We start from the raw sequence: 17,647 nt of genomic DNA, 5'->3' as shown, positions 1-17,647 counted from the left end.
CCAGAGCATCTTGGCGCGCCTGTTCATTATCCGTCTCAACATAAGCCGCCACACGAGGTGAATCATGACGGATGTCGCTGGGGAGGACTGCTTCTGCTCCATAAACCATGAAGAAAGGCGTGAAGCCTGTAGACCTGTTAGGAGTAGTGTTGATGCTCCATAAGACGGAGGGCAACTCCTCCACCCAACAACCCGGCGTCCGTTGCAAAGGGACCAAAAGCCGGGGCTTGATGCCCTTCAGAATCTCCTGGTTAGCTCTCTCAGCTTGACCATTGGATTGGGGATGAGCCACTGAGGAAACATCAAGTCGGATATGCTCTCGTTGACAAAACTCTTCCATAGCGCCCTTGGATAGATTGGTGCCATTGTCAGTTATGATGCTGTGCGGAAAGCCGAAGCGGAAAATCACCTTTTTCATAAATTGAACCGCCGTGGCTGCATCGCACTTGCTAACTGGCTCAGCCTCCACCCACTTCGTGAATTTGTCAACTGCCACCAAGAGGTGGGTCTTCTTATCCTTGGACCGTTTAAAAGGCCCAACCATATCAAGCCCCCAGACCGCAAAGGGCCAAGTGATTGGGATCATCCTCAACTCCTGAGCCGGCACATGAGCCCGTCGTGAGAACCTTTGGCAACCATCACATTTACTGACCAAGTCCTCTGCATCAGCGTGAGCCGTCAGCCAATAAAAACCATGACGGAAAGCCTTGGCCACAAGAGATTTTGAACCGGCATGATGGCCACAATCCCCTTCATGGATCTCGCGCAAGATCTCTTGACCTTCCTCAGGGGAGATACAACGCTGAAATGCCCCTGAAACACTGCGATGATGCAACTCGCCATCGATAACAATCATTGACTTAGCCCGCCGGGTTATTTGCCTGGCCAGAGTTTCATCCTCAGGCAACTCTCCCCGGGTTATATAAGCCAGATATGGCATTGTCCAGTCTGGTATGACATGAAGAGCCGCCACCAGTCGTGCCTCCGGGTCAGGGATAGCCAAGTCCTCCTCTGTAGGCAACCGAACCGAAGGGTTATACAGGACATCCAAGAAAGTGTTAGGCGGCACCGGTTTTCGCTGGGAGCCTAGCCGGCTTAAAGCATCAGCCGCCTCGTTCTTCCTACGATCAATGTGCTCCACTTGGTATCCCTGAAAGTGCCCAGCAATGGTATCAACCTCGCGGCGATAAGCCGCCATGAGAGGATCCTTAGAATCCCAGGTGCCTGATACTTGTTGAGCCACCAAGTCTGAGTCACCAAAGCACCTTACCCGGCTTAAGCTCATCTCCTTAGCCACCCGAAGACCGTGGAGCAAAGCCTCGTATTCAGCCGCATTGTTAGTGCAAGGAAACATCAACCGTAGCACATAATGGAATTTGTCACCTTTAGGGGAAGCCAATACAACACCAGCCCCCGAGCCCTCCAGCTGTCTGGGCCCATCAAAGTGAATAGTCCAATAAGTGTTATCTGGCCTTTGCTCAGGCACTTGTGACTCTGTCCAGTCATTGATAAAATCCACCAAAGCCTGAGATTTAACAGCAGTGCGTGGCACATATTTGAGGCCATGAGGTCCAAGTTCTATAGCCCACTTAGCAATTCTCCCTGTAGCCTCTCTGTTCTGGATAATATCCCCAAGAGGGGCAGAACTGACCACAGTGATGGGATGACCCTGAAAATAATGCTTGAGCTTCCGGCTCGCCATGAACACACCATATACGAGCTTCTGCCAATGCGGGTACCGCTGCTTGGACTCAATAAGCACCTCGCTGACATAATAAACCGGCCGCTGAACCGGATGCTCCTTACCCGTCTCCTTGCGCTCCACCACAATAGCCACACTGACGGCTCGTGTGTTTGCCGCCACATACAGTAGCAAGGGCTCCTTATCAACCGGAGCAGCAAGGACGGGGGGCTCTGCCAGTTGCTTTTTCAAATCCTCAAAAGCGGTATTAGCTGCATCATTCCAGACAAAGTTATCAGTTTTCTTCATCAACTGATATAAGGGCATAGCCTTCTCACCCAAACGGCTTATAAACCGGCTTAAAGCAGCGATACGACCCGCCAAACGCTGAACGTCATTTATACACGCCGGTTTAGCTAGGGAGGTGATGGCCTTGATCTTCTCCGGGTTAGCCTCAATGCCTCTGTCAGAAACCAAGAAGCCCAATAGTTTGCCTGCAGGAACACCAAAAACACACTTGGCCGGGTTAAGCATCATCTTGTAGACCCGGAGATTATCGAAGGTTTCCCTTAAGTCATCTATCAGGGTTTCCTCCTTGATGGATTTAACCACAATATCATCCACGTAAGCGTGAACATTGCGCCCGATCTGTTTATGAAGACAATTCTGTACACAACGCTGGTAAGTCGCCTGTGCACACTTGAGTCCAAAGGGCATAGACACATAGCAGAAGGCTCCAAAGGGAGTGATGAACGCCGTCTTCTCCTGGTCCTTAACTGCCATCTTAATCTGATGATACCCGGAATAGGCATCCAAGAAACTTAAGCATGCACAACCTGCCGTAGCATCAATGATTTGATCAATACGGGGGAGAGCAAAAGGATCAGCTGGACACGCCTTGTTCAAGTCCGTGTAGTCCACACACATCCGCCAGGTGCCGTTCTTCTTGAGTACGAGCACCGGGTTAGCCAACCACTCCGGGTGAAAAACTTCAACAATGAACCCGGCCGCCAAGAGCCGGGCCACTTCTTCACCAATAGCTTTCCGCCTCTCTTCGTTAAACCGTCGAAGGAACTATCTGACCGGCTTAAATTTTGGATCAACATTGAGAGTGTGCTCAGCGAGTTCTCTAGGTACACCTGGCATGTCAGAAGGTTTCCACACGAAGATGTCCCTATTCTCACGGATGAACTCGATGAGCTCGCTTTCCTATTTCGGGTCCAGATTTGCACTGATGCTAAACTGCTGAGACGAGTCACCTGGAACAAAATCAACAAGTTTAGTCTCATCGGCTGATTTAAATTTCATTGCTGGTTCATTCTCCGTGGTTGGCTTTTTCAGAGAGGTCATATCTGTTGGGTCAACATTGTCTTTGTAAAACTTCAACTCCTCTGTAGCACAAACAGACTCTGCATAAGCCGCGTCGCCTTCCTCGCACTCTAGAGCCACCTTTCGGCTGCCGTGAACCGTAATAGTCCCGTTGTGACCCGGCATTTTGAGCTGTAAGTACACATAGCACGGCCGTGCCATGAACTTGGCATAAGCCGGCCGTCCAAATATAGCATGGTATGGACTTCTTATCTTGACCACCTCAAAGGTCAGCTTCTCCACCCTGTAGTTGTTCTCATCACCAAAAGCCACTTCCAATTCGATCTTGCCGACGGGATAAGCCGACTTACCGGGTACCACACCATGGAAGATAGTGTTTGACTGGCTGAGGTTCTTATCGACTAGCCCCATACGACGGAAAGTCTCATAATAGAGGATATTGATGCTGCTGCCTCCATCCATTAGTACCTTTGTGAACTTATAGCCTCCCACCTGAGGAGCCACCACTAAGGCCAAGTGGCCCGGGTTATCCACCCGGGGAGGGTGATCCTCCCTACTCCACACTATAGGCTGCTCAGACCACCGTAAGTAGCGTGGAACCGCCGGCTCAACAGCATGAACAGCTCTCTTGTGAAGCTTCTGATCCCGTTTGCACAAACTGGTGGTGAACACATGATACTGTCCACCGCTGAGCTGCTTTGGGTTAGTCTGATAACCCCCTTGCTGCTGTTGATGACCCTGACCAGACTGTTGATTAAAGCCCCCTTGACCGTTCTGAGGACCGTAATTTGAGCCGCCGCCCGGGCCATGAAAGCCGCCGGCGCCTGAGCCGCCGCCCGGGCCATTGTAGCTCTTAAAGGCCTTCATGATCGCGCAATCCTTCCACAGGTGAGTCGCTGGCTTCTCTCTAGATCCATGCCTTGGACAAGGTTCATTCAACAGCTGCTCCAGCGTTGGACCTGACCCGCCGCCTCGGGGAGGGGGCCTCCCCTTGCGTCGCTGGTTATTACCTTGGGAGTTGGCGTTGGCTACAAACTCTAGGCTGCCATCGGCCTTACGCTTGCCTCCTCCTTGGTTCCCCGGGTTAAACTGAGGACCCTTGCCGTTGCCGTTCTTCTTTCCCTTCCCTGTCCTTTCATCGTCTGAAGGGGGATCCTTGGTACCGTCAGAATCGGCGTACTTGACAAGAGCCGCCATTAGGGTACCCATATCGGTGCAGTCGCGTTTAAGCCGTCCGAGTTTCATCTTAAGGGGCACAAAGCGACAGTTCTGTTCCAACATTAAGACTGCAGAGCCGGCATCCATCTTATCTGATGAATGTATGATCTCCTTGACCCGGCGGACCCAATGGGTCGTGGATTCACCCTCCTGCTGCTTACAGTTAGTCAAATCCACAATAGACATAGACTGCCTACAGGTATCTTTGAAGTTTTGAATGAACCGGGCTTTCAGCTCAGCCCAAGACCCAATGGAGTTCGGTGGTAGCCCTTTCAACCACGTGTGGGCAGTTCCATCTAACATCATGGTGAAATATTTGGCCATGGCCGCCTCACTGACCTCTAGCAATTCCATAGCCATCTCATAACTCTCAATCCAGGCTGCAGGCTGTAAGTCAGCTGTATAGTTAGGCACCTTCCTAGGGCCCTTGAAGTCTTTAGGCAGACGTTCATTACGGATGGCTGGCACCAAACAAGGGACACCCCCGGTCCTGGTAGAAATACCCACATCAACGGACGTCGTTGGATAAACCGGGGGGGTCTGGTAAGCCGTCAATTGAGGCACCTGCTCCGCCTCTTGCCGCGCTCGGTCTGCTGCGTAAAAGGCTCCATTATGAGCCGGGCCATGGCCAGGGGGCGGGTCATGGCGTCGGACATTACTTGAGCCGGTTGCTGAGACCATGTGCCGGCTGTAACTCGGGCTCTGGCCTGGACGAGGGGTCGAGTGGATCCTGTCCCGGCTGTTGGAGTACGCCTCTTGCTGTGCCAGTGCCGTCTGCAGGAGTTCCCTGACCCGGCGGGTTTCGATGGCCGCCGGAGAGTCGCCGTCAACGGGGAGAGCCGCCAGTCGTGCTGCCGCAGCCACCATGTTCTCCAGCGGGTTATCATAATGACCCGGGGGTATTGGCACATACTGAGGCGGGGCAGGGGGCACCTGGGGCGGCCCCATCACTCGTGGCTGAATAAGGGGTCCAGACCCGGGCGCAATGACCCCTGGCGGGTTACTAGACCCTGCACCCGGCGTGTTGAAAAGATTGCGTGGATCGTAAACCGGTGGGAGTCGAGACTGGGCCTTCTGATGCCTCCTTCTCATGACCTCGTTGGCCGCGTTCTGATCCATCGTGAGTTGGAAGGACTGTGCCTGAATCAGCTGAGTCCGGGCGTCGAGAGCCACCCGCTCCGCAGCCAGCCTGATCCCTTCCGCTGCAAGATCCTCTTTAGCTTTTATCAGATCCAATTTTAGCTGTGCCACCTCCGCATCATGCTGAGCTTGATCCGCCGGGTCAACCGTGGCGGTTAACAGGGCCGTCATCTTGTCCGTGAGATCCAGTAGCACCTGAGCCGGAGAAGGCACCGGGTTTCCCGCTCCAGCAGCGGGGTTCTGAACAGGCTGCGCACCAGCCATAAAAACTCCAACCTGACTTGGTGGCTCAAAAAGGTCCGGAATACTGTCACCATCGGAACAACCCATGAGCCTGCCATCTTGAAGCTGGTACAACGAGTTTGACTCATCGGTGGCCGACTCGTCATCAGAGCCGGCGGCCGCCTCATCACCAGATCCAGATCGATCGGAGAGTCCTCCATGGATACACCCCACAAAAGCATGCTTTAAGGAAGGTCGGGCCCGGGCGGGTTGTGCGCGCTGAGCCGTTTCGATGAGATCGGCGCAGAGATCCGGCTCGGGGCCCGGCTCACCAATCTTGCCAATGAAGACATGAATGGCGCCAAAGGGGACCCGGTACCCGTACTCAATTGAGCCGGCGTCGGGGCCCCAGTCCGCATCGTCGATGTAGAGCTTGCCGCGACGACTCTTGGTCATCCGGCCCACAGCGTATCCCTTGAGCCCTTCGAAGCTGCCCTTCAAGAACTCAAATCCACCACGCGCGAGCCCCACGGTGGGCGCCAACTGTCGTGGAATTGTCACGGCAGATGTCCTCGAGCTAGGACTTAGTCGTGGAGCCATCGCAACCAGGAAGCTTGAAGGGGTTATGCGGGACAAGGAACACGAGGGTTTATACTGGTTCGGCCCCTTACGGTGAAGGTAAAAGCCTACGTCCAGTTTGAGGTGATATTGATTAGGGTTACGATCGCCAGGGAGCTAAACAGTTATGCCCGGCTCTCGATGAGGTTGTTGTCGCCCTTGAACCGCTGCCGGGTCGTCCCTTTATATAGGGAGGCTGACGCCCAGCAGCCCTTAGAGTCCCGGCCGGCTCATAAGAACGTCCGGCTCGAACTCTAAACTATACTTGCCTTACACTACAAGTCTACTATAATAATGATTGTAACTACAGGCCCTAAGCCATATCCGGGTCTCAGCCCATCTCTGGCCCATCGTCTTGAAACTTGGCTCCGGGCTTCTGGCAATGACCATCCGAAGAGTAACCCGGCCCCTCCTGGCGGGTGACTCTAAGGTCTATATCCTCAACAGAATCTATCTTCTCCTTCGGAGGTGGATGCCTCATAGCTCTTCACGTTTCAAAAAAGTCCCTCACTTGGGCTTGACTTATCTCCGCGTTTTCCTTCATGGTCATCTCGTATGGTAACTTCTCTAGAGGCTTGAGAGATGGACCAAATCTGTGGCGTCGTCATAGGAGAGAGCCACGAGCCACACATCACACCACCTCACGCTCGACCGACCATCGCTGCTCGCTGCCATGATGTGTTGCCACAGATGGACGAGCCACGCTGCAAATCTTAGATCAGGAGCCATTGCCCCTAGGGCAGATCCTACTGTTCCGATCCCTTTCTAGCTGATGTGGCCCTTGTCTCCGTCGGCCGGGCACAAGTATGTTGCACCTGTGCCATGACACCATCTCCTTGGCCACCGATGGGTCAAATAGAGCACCGCCATGTGAGGGAGGAAGGGAAAGGCGTTGTGATATACCTAGCGCCACCGCCCCGGCTAGCCTACACTGGTGAACTAACATCACCGTCCGCCTGAGTTGCACTGCCCAAGGCTGCTCAAATGAGCAACATAGGGGTTACCCCCACCGTCGCCATTCGAAGAGCGGGCTTTGTCGTTGGCTTTGTACGACAACAACCAGGAGAACAAAGGACGAGGTGGAGGATGGTGGCGGGGGCGGGCAGGGCACTCATGCCGCCGTTGGGAGCAGCCTTAGCCAGTCTCCCACTCTCCCTTCGGTGGTTGGCATATCGTGGAGCACATCAACATCAGGTCGATGATGTTGCACCATTTGTAGCTACGACTTTGCGAGACCCCTCGTTGGTGACACCGCACTCCTCGGTGATGGCGGCAAGAGCCCATCTTTGATGGTGTCGAAAGATAACTAAATCAAATTTCATTCACCATGTTCTTGATCGAAGCAAACTTTCAGTGTCGTTGAAAGCAAAGTTGAGTAGCATTGGAGACAAAAGAAATTTGACGGGAGACAATTTGTGTTTCACAAGGAAGCAAACTATCTGATGGTGAACGCTCATTATGCTTATATACTAGTGATAATGTACGTGCAATGCACGTTTATATTAGATAGGATATTAGTTGCACGTTATATTAGGTAAGATATATCAGTTGCATTTTAGTATTTGGAAGATATCAATTATTTTTTCACGGGAATGGTAGGATATTAATTACATGGCAGATTTTAAGGGATAGCATTGAGTCAAAACGTGTTTATAACCAATGGCAGTGGTGGGTAATTAGAGTGTTAAACCTGTTTGGTGCTCAGCATTGGAGCGATTTGAACCGCTAACATGATTTGACGGTCGAAATGGTTTGGATCTGTCCATTTGGGTCTTTTTATATTGGTATAGACTAGCAAAAATGTCCCTGCGTTGCAACGGGAAATGAAAAAAAAATCACACACCCTCCTTCCCACTCTACTGATGGTGGTCGTGGTGTTCACTTATCACAAACCCGTCCGAACGTGGGCAATCCAAAGACGATGAGCCCAGCCATAAAAATGTAAAGCTAATTTGTAATTCCGTGAAAATGGCCCTTGTAGAATCCATACAAAACTAAATCCAACCAACCATTTTATAATAATATGTTCACAAACTTCAGTTGTGCTATTACTGACCATGTTTAAATTGGTAATAAGAAACTTAATGACGCTGCATGTTGTTTGAGAATAACGTTTATATTCTCTCCCATAGAACAATTGCTTCTATTCTTTCAGGGCAGAACTATACAACAAAATGTTTCAGAATGCAAGGGGTCAAAATACTCTGAATCAGATTATACACTCTGAAATGTAAATTCAGGCCATATACATTCCACTTCTGCAGCTAACCTACCAAGTATTACACTTCTAGGACCAAAAACTTGAAAGTGGAATAACACAGCTTAAGTAAAGAACTTATCTCTGCTTGAAAGCATTGCACACATTTGTGAATCAAAGCATAGTTATCTGGAGGAAATAATTCAGCAAATACAATATGCGTCGAAAATTCAGAGATCTCATGAGAGGTGGATTGATGCCCAATATATTGAGAAATAATACACATATTTCAGCAGGTAGTTCGATGAACCGAAGCAAATTACTTACAAATAATAGAAAAGGAAATGAGTACATAACCCGGGGACCAAAATGGTAAACAATACTACAATCTTGAAAAGAAACATCAACATCAGTAAATTTAAGCACGACACAACTAGAGTCTTGTGCCACTTCCGGTTGCACCCCATGAAATGGCAGAGAACCGCACATAGTGGCGAGCAATAGGCTTTTCTTGACCAAGCAGCGGCAAACAAAACTTGCAGAATATTTAGTTAAGTATGAATATTTGATGTATGATTCCACAGTATGCATTGTATGTACTTTAGATAAGCATAGTCGCATAGATATATATCTGAAATTGCAAGATATACATTAGTTACTGCTATTCTTTTCTATTTAAATTTTGTGTTCCACCATGATACATAAATGGCATATAAAATACAGTTCAAAACAGATGCTATACATGCAATTACATATTCCCGGAAAAAAATGCAATTACATATATTTATCACCGTTGCATTGATTTCCCTGAGAAATTTAGTAATCCTTATAATTATGCTGATTTGAAGCATCATGTTCCATCTTTCATCTTGCATCTCCACTAAATTCTGTCTCGCACCTGTTCACCACATTCCGTTTGACGCTATCCACAATGGGGAGCAGACTTGTGACTGAAAACATAAATTTTATGTTCTTTCCCGTCCTCCAAGAACTTATGCAATTTTGAACTTTGGCACACACACCACAATGCAGAACCGTGTATGATATGGGTTGTAACAAGCAAAAAAGTTGGGAGTGTCATGGATGAGGAGGACGTCGGCTACCGCTGTCGTTGTGCGCTGCTGAATTCGGATGGAGGGGGTACGGGAGGTGCTGCTGAGGGCTTACCTGAAGAGAAGGAGAAAACATAGCAGTGTCTGGATCGCAGGCGCCTTGCAGCACCTTAGCGCACGTAGGGGCAGCCTCGATTCCGCCTCTGCTCCAGATCCTTCCTCAATCCACCACCTACCTACTCCAGCTCCTTTTCAATACGCCTTGAACCCCTTGGATTTCTCACATGGATGGCTTGTAAGGCATATCCTGAAACTAAGCATCATCAATAAACTTTAGTACTATCTTAGATGGAGAATTATGGAGGTATACTCTACAGAAAAGTACCGACATGAAGTTGAGTAGTGGCTTTAGAGACATAGATCTAAAACTTGTAGGCTCAATAGTTGGCAAGAAACTCTCTTTTAGTTAGATAAAAGGTATGTAGAGTTCTTAAGTTATCAAGTGCTATCAGCTAGAACCATGGCCGTCTCTGCCTCTGTCCGTCGAACATGCTATGATATAGTACAAAATAAATATTTTTTGATGAATACAGAGTAAATAATGAGTGAGCAGAAGTGTTAAGCTTAATCAATCAAAAGCATACAACCCTCCAACGAGCCCAGACCTGTCAATGCAACTGTATCAAATATTGTTACACATTATGCATACCATTCTCTGTTCATCTCGACCTACACTGCTTTGTAGCTTATTAAATTCCTATCCATCAAAATCTATCTGTGACAATATCTAGCACTTAATTGTTATATGACTTTTAAAAGCAGCTTGGCTAACCCCTCAGCGGTGACGGTATGCAATACTAAGAATATGGTGGAGTGCTTGAGTCTGTCGTCAGCTTCAACTCCGACCTCCGAGTCAGAACACATTGAGGATAAGCTGGCCAGCCACGAAATCTGCAGCACTGGCCGTGAGCGTGGGCGGCCGGGTGTGAGCAATAACAAAAATAACAGCATTTGTATACGTACCAAACAGCTTGCCATGCCTATGCAAAATTCAGCTAGCAGCAATAGCAAAATTCAGCTAGAAGTAGCAAGCTAGCAGTAAGAGAGCAGCAGTGCAGCACCACATCGTCGCCGAAGACTACAGAAAATTGCTCTGTTCCAGCCAAGTGCGTTTAGAAGCCATCACAGATTGGTTCACACAACAGATAAATGAAAGTTGCAATGGTACTTGGTGTCTTGAAGCTCCTGCAGCACAAAACAAATATCAGTGCACTTTTGTACTAATTCAGAACAAAACAAATCAAGGGAACTATCAATTTTTCTGACCAAGATCAAGAGAACTATCCTAATCCTCCTTTGCCAACGGCCAACAGCTTCCTCTGCTTGCAAGCATTCACTTCCTCTGCATGTAAAGCGCCACACACATGAACAGGGACGCACATCCAGCCGCACACATCAGGGACAACCGGCGGGCCGAAGCACGTCACAGATGCCACACACGCCACACCCGGCCAGATATGCATAGCCACCGCCTGTGTGTGATGCGAGAGGAGAGCGGGGATGTTGGAGAGAGATGGAGCAGGAGATTGATGCGATGACTGAGGGGAGGGCAGCTGCTAGAGACCACTACTCCTAGCAGCGCGAGAGAGGGGGCCTGGAGCAGAGGGAGAAGAGGAGGCGCGGGGAAACGACCCCATGGCCGGCGGCGGGGTGACGTTTGTGCGGCTGCTAGGGTTCGCAGGGGTCGGGGAAAAAATTATGCCTGCCTTCATCGTCGTCACCGGCGACCCCCGCCGCGTCGCCCGCCCCCGAATCCGCCTCCCCAACCCCTGACGTCGAGAGTTGCCGGCGGTGGAAGGCCGCGGGTGTGGGGGCACTTGGGTGGGAGTAGGCGCGCCGGCGGGGTAGGCGGTGGCGGAGCACGGCGACGGTAGGAGGTGGCGGCGCACGGCGAGGGGGGGCGGTCCGGAGGAGCGCGGCGACAAGGGCAGTCCGGTGGAGAGCCGCGACGAGGGGCTGGGGGGCGGCGGTGTGCGGCGTGCGGTGAGGCGGGGCAGGAGGTGGCGGCGCGCAGGAGTCGATATGGGATCAGGAGGATGGGCCGTGCGGGCGGCTGCGTTTTTTTTTCTCTCGTCCGTAACTGTTAAGGTTCGACTTATTAGGAGGACTGCGGGTAAAAGGCAGGTAAAATAGGGCAATTTGACAAATTTGACCTGTGGACGAAATCAAATCACAGAATGAACTGTCCGTGAAACTATTTCACGCGGCTGACCTTTTTGTGTGACGCCCGACACGAAGGCACCACACTACATTGTGCAACGCCTCACAGATAGGCGCTACACGCCTGGCCAGCGTTGCACCCCAGACTGCCTAAAAATTGCTAAGTCATTGTGCAGAGCCTAAGAGCTAGGCGCTGCACTGTATAGTGTGGCGCCTAGCTCTCAGGCGCTGCACTAGTGGTTGCACTACAAAATGAAGCAACCACTAGTGCAACGCCTAGAAGCTAGGCGCTACACCGTATAGTGTGGCGCCTAGCTCTCAAGCGCTGCACACTGATTTAGTAATTTTCGGATCACACGGGTGCGACACTGGCCAGGATGTAGTGCCTATCTGTGAGGCGTTGCACAGTGTAGTGTGGCGCCTTCGTGTCAGGCGTCACACAAAAAGGTCAGCCGCGTGAAATAGTTTCACGGACAGTTCATTCTATGATTTGATTTGGTCCATAGGTCAAATTTGTTAATTTTGCCGTAAAATAGTACCACCTTGAAAGTATAGAAAATAATATAGATGAAAAAAACTGAAAGCGTAAATTGACGGGAAGAAACTTATTGTGACGGTGAACCCGACAAAGTCAATCCATGCTTTATTATTACTAGTGACACTCTGTTTGTCTATATATTCACACATGTATTATGTCTCCGGTTAATACAATTCTAGCATGAATAATAAACATTTATCATGATACAAGGAAATAAATAATACTTTATTATTGCCTCTAGGGCATATTTCCTTCAACTTCTGCTAAATTTAGAAAAAGAAGGCAACCAAGATTTTCATATCTCGTGAGCATGCAAGCTCTAGGTATTTTGTGATAAGACATTAGGTATCAAGCCGTTTTATTCAGAGCTTTCTAATGAATCCACATGCTGGCGATTAGAGCAAGGAAGTTTGAGATTTAGGAAAACGATTTATAGGCCTCGAACTGAAACTGTGTTCGGGACAGCAGACCTGGCTCAGCAATCATGGTTGATACTAATTTGCTTGAAACCTCAATACCGTGCACTTCTTCAATAATTGATCAATGATCCTAGGCATGCATGGTTTGGCAAAAGTTATATGCTCGACTGCAGCCAGGCTTGAGTATTTGTGTTTTTTTATGAGCTGATAGTGCATGAAAAAGATAATGTAATTGAAGTGACATATAGGTAGAGGTTCTTATCCACTAACCTCGAAGGGTCTTCATATCCACTCGTCTAGAAGTCTTCTTAATTAACCACTGAACAAGCTAGTTCTCTCTCAATCGCACGGACAAAAGCCCCTCGCTGCACGTTTTTTCCTGCTGCTTCTCACTTCCCCATCATATCTCCACAACACATCGGCAGTAGTCTCAGACTGCTTGACAGCGCGACACGGAGCTGTCGACGGAGAGCTAGATCGTGGCGACGAGGGAGTCGAGCACACGTCTAGTGCGGACCTCGGCCGCACGACGCTTGTGTCAGATGGCGTCAAAGCGGGACGTGTAGCTGCTGCTGCCGCTCCAGCACATCGAAGCCGGCGCTCACCGCATCCGCCGCCACAGAAGCCACCTCCCTCCACCACTTGAAACCGCTTTCATCCACGGAACCCTAGCACCAAATCTCTGTGCCAGCATGATTCTCGCATCGAGCGAGATCGACGTGGTTATGGCGCCCACCTCTTCGGAGCAAACGACGTCGACGAAGGGCCCCAGCATGGTGGCCGAGAGCTAGGAGGAGAAGGCCGCGACGGTTGAGAAGCAAGGCTGAGGAAGCGAAGTCCAGAAAAGACTGCGTCCATGGGTTGGGATAAGCAGGAAGAGATCCAATCGGGAAGGAGAAGTGATCAGATGAGGGCCGATGCAATCGGGAAGGTTTCCTTTTCTACCGGGCCTGCTTTGTTACGTTTCTTTGTTTCCTTTTTTTTTAACTGAAAGCGTAAATTTACAGGAAGAAGCGTATTGTGACGGTGAACCCGACAAAGTCAATCCGTGCTTTATTATTAGGGAGAGACTAGCACACATATGCCCGTGCGTTGCAACGGGGTAATAAAGATTGACATTATTCTACTGGCAAACTCAATCACAATACCTGTATGAATTCCATAGAAATTTTGTTAAAAAAAATCTAGCTAAGTCAACCATATAATACCCATTTGTGAAAAATTTCCAGCTAGGTCGACCATGCATATAATACACACATCTTGATCTTTTATCAAAACCACAGAGGTAAGTAAATTCCTATAACTGTAGATAAAACTACAATATATCCACCTAGATGAAATTGTATTACATCAATTTGTGCACACTCATTGCTCCAAAAAGATTGAGATGTAGTTACCTAACAGAAGTTGACTTCCAACATGAATTCAGTCAATTACTTGGTATCACCTATACATACAAAAAGAGAAAAGGTCATCAGTCATTTTCCTACATCTTTATATGTCATCTTTCTATGCCTTAATTTGGATCAATATCCAACCGTGAACAATCCTTGTCTCAACCTCATTCTATATTTAATTTAGACCTACAAAAAGCAGCTAGTTTAAGAAAAATACACACTATACTGTAAGGTCAGGTAAGTGATGTGTAGTTTTATGTGCATGATATTTTATGAAATTCAACCAGCTAAGGATTAAAAAAAAGTATGTCTTTTGTTCCGAGCAATCACAACAATCTACACTGGAATTAGTTAATACTGTGCACCTTCTGTATTTCTGCTGAATCCCGTTGGTCATGGTCATGTACGCATAGAAATCCATAAAACTCGAGCACAGGATTGGCAATGTTGTTAATCAGGTGATCAATATGCCCCTTTTGTTTTTTGCCGACCCCCCATTTGCTCGTATATGGATGCAGGCACATCCATCCAGTTTCTTGCCTACGGTTAATAGAAACCAGAATTCTAACATGCATAGTTCCTCTCCTTGTGCACTGGATAGCATCATGGACGTTGCTGATGACTGTAGTTAGTGCAACAGCAGCGCTGCCCTGGTGATGCAAGGTGAAGCATATGTGGGCTGATGTACATAATCCTAATTTATTTTTCTGGAAATCCCAATTGAGCGATCAAGCCTAGAGCAGTCAATGTGTGCACGCATGTAGAATTGGAACAATCGATCTGGCATGTAGAATTGGAATCCATCAACGCATATGCTGCCGAACAACTGACGGATCAACATGGAAGAAACTGCACAGGTATATATATGTCCTAGACTTCCACGGAATTCTTTGCTTGAAAGACTGCAAAGGGAAGCTTTTGGTCTTCGGTCACCATGGATCACACTGGATTTATTGGATTAGCAGTACGCCTTGTTGACTATGTAATTGGACATATCAGGGAGGGATTAATTGTCATCACCTGTTGGCATGCGGCATGATCTTTTTCAGAGAAAGCTTCTTCGCTTTGCCTGGCTGCCTCCCTCTTTTGTGGAGCAGTAGTACGAAGCTAGCAACAGCCTCCAGGGGATAGAGAGCGAGCCAACAGATCAAAACAACACCGCTGCAGCAGAGGTGGAAAAACGATGGTGCCTTGGCCGCCACCCGCCGATCTGATCCCATCAAAACTGAATTGTTATACCTGTCCAAATTCCTAACCGCTACCTCTTCCTGATTCATATGGAACTATGGATACCCGATCTGAGCACACATCGGCAACCTGCAGGTCTCCCCTCTGAATCTGATCCGAGCAATCGACGCGCAGGTATAGCGCGGCCCTTTTTGGCGCTGGCTGCTTACTCGCCGTCTGACTTCACCAACGCCCTCTCTGGCTGCTACTCGCTGTCCCGAGGCTCTCGTTGCTTGCGTTTGATCCACACTGGAGAAAACAAACAGAAGGCGGCGGCGCCTGCGAGCGGGCCAATAGAGGAGAGGGTTGTCGTCGCTCCCCAGTGTTGCGAGCTGCTGCAAGCCGCGGACCGTGGAGGAAGCTGGCGGCGCTGCCGTGAGCTGTGCTGCTGCAAGGCTGATGACAAGCCGGCTTGCACGACGACGCGGCGCTGCAGGACCGAAGGAGGACGAACCCCATACAAAAACGTTGAACAAATAAAATCTTCTCTACGTGAGGAGATTGAACCCCATGGGCATACCGGTTTTTATTACTCATTATTAGGAGAAAGGTGACCCTGCCGGAGTCCGGACACCTCATGGGTGCACGAAGTAGTTTGTGTTAGAGATGGTTTCGGGTGCAGGAAGGATTTGATCAAAAAGTGGAAAGATTGAATGGAAGAGGAAGGAGAATAGGTTGGATCAAAGATGAGGAAGGAAACCTGATCTGCTGCGGAACTGCATCGATGTGCTATCGGGGACGTCTCGTGCAGAAAGGAAGAAGCAAAGTAGAGAGGAAGTAGCAGATTGGTCGATGATAGAAGGAGACTCGGTCTGGTGGTTAACGCATCAAGTTTTTTATAGGAGAAGGAAGGCCCAACCCAATTTGGAAAGCGACCGACGGTCCAACAATTTTTAACGCAATCAATCTTTCCCTAATAATAAATCAATCTTTAGTACCACCTCGTGTATATGTTTTAAATTTAAACTGAAAGCGTAAATTCACGGGAAGAAGCGTATTGTGACGGTGAACCCACGGAGTCAATCCATGCTTTATTATTACTAGCAAACATGCCCGTGCGTTGCAACGGGAAATCAATTCATAATTGACTACATTTATGAATTTGGAAAAAATATAACTTTGCGAACCTAATTTTCTATAGCAATGTCATCAAGAGTAAAAATTGGAAATGTGAGAATTATAGCCAATTACTGCAATTGAGAAAATATTAGCTGTTATATACAATATTGGTCAACTATTATGGAGTGATATAAGCAAACATAGTTATAACATTATAAACAACCGGCCTACAATAATTGTTTAGAAACGAAAAGCGGAAATCAACAAAACACACCGTAATTTAGAGGACCATAAAATGCACATGCAAGCTACCGGCTTTGTTATTAGCCAACAGGCTACTGTAGACTCACATGAAAAGAGATAAAGTAAATTATCATCTAAATTTGAACCATTCAGATCACTTTTTATTAGAGGTACTACAGTAACCTCAAGAGATTCAACCACGCAAATAAAACATAACACTCTGTAAATACTGTATTTTGTATATTCCACATCTCATATATTTGCTGGAGACTTGTTGTGCAATAAGAATTATATAGCTTATTATTCCTTCATATAAAGTTAGTTCAAAAGCGGTGTATCCGATATCTTACCAGCAAGATACAACATGAACCAACTCAAGATCATGTACCATTGTTTGATGAATAAAGTGAGGTTGTACCTCTAGAAAGAAAACTCAACCCAAAGTTGTATGTTTCGAACATCTTTGTACCAATGCATGTTACCATGTTCTTAGATATGAGATGCATAGGGTGAATACCAATTCAAAAGTATAAAAATAATCAACAACACATGGTGAAGAAATCTGTCAGCTCCAAATCTAGTATGTATAGTCCCTTCTTAAATTATCATCATACTGATCAAACTTGTCGTAAGATCAGGAAGCCGCTTGAACGACCTTTTCTCTCGGCCCCTAGTAAAAGTCTTTGCAAAAGATAGTAATCAAATTAAAATGGTTACCGGGGAACCCTTCGGTCCCCCGCCCGCCCCGTTCCTTGCGTGGTATAGTAATAATTTAGCGATGATAGTAACTTGTTTACATTGGTTACACACCCTTTAGTCCTAGCCAACACGTTTTCTTTTAGCACTCTAGTAAAAACCGGAGCAGAGATAGTAACGCCATCTAAATGGTTACCACCACACCCCTCTGGTCCCATGCACCATCAAATCAAATCCCTCGTAATATTTTGCGCACATAGTAATGAACCAACATATGGATGGTAATGAATTAAGTGGGTACCTAAGGTAATCTTGTTACGGTGTAATAATAAGTCAATCGATCAAAAATTCTTTGTGTGTACGGGTCATGGTCTGGTGCGTACATTTATAG

General features: G+C 48.0%; 1 long non-coding RNA gene across 2 annotated transcripts; it reads right to left on the bottom strand.

Annotated features, from left to right (window-relative positions):
* Positions 1 to 8,634: 8,634 nt before the first annotated feature.
* On the bottom strand, positions 8,635 to 11,803 carry LOC120965242 (uncharacterized). 2 transcript variants are annotated; one of them, XR_005757809.3, is made up of 3 exons: positions 10,784 to 11,714; positions 10,481 to 10,702; positions 8,635 to 10,408 (listed from the first exon to the last, which is right to left on the bottom strand). It is a non-coding gene; the product is annotated as an uncharacterized lncRNA (long non-coding RNA). The 2 variants fall into 2 exon arrangements; XR_005757808.3 differs by having other exon boundaries at positions 8,635 to 10,702; positions 10,784 to 11,803.
* Positions 11,804 to 17,647: the final 5,844 nt, after the last annotated feature.

The sequence above is a fragment of the Aegilops tauschii genome, chromosome 5 (genome assembly GCF_002575655.3).
Source record: "Aegilops tauschii subsp. strangulata cultivar AL8/78 chromosome 5, Aet v6.0, whole genome shotgun sequence".
NCBI classification, from domain to species: Eukaryota; Viridiplantae; Streptophyta; class Magnoliopsida; order Poales; family Poaceae; genus Aegilops; species Aegilops tauschii.
The sequence above is the reverse complement of the archived record's forward strand: the minus strand, read 5'-3'. Positions and strand labels throughout refer to the sequence as shown.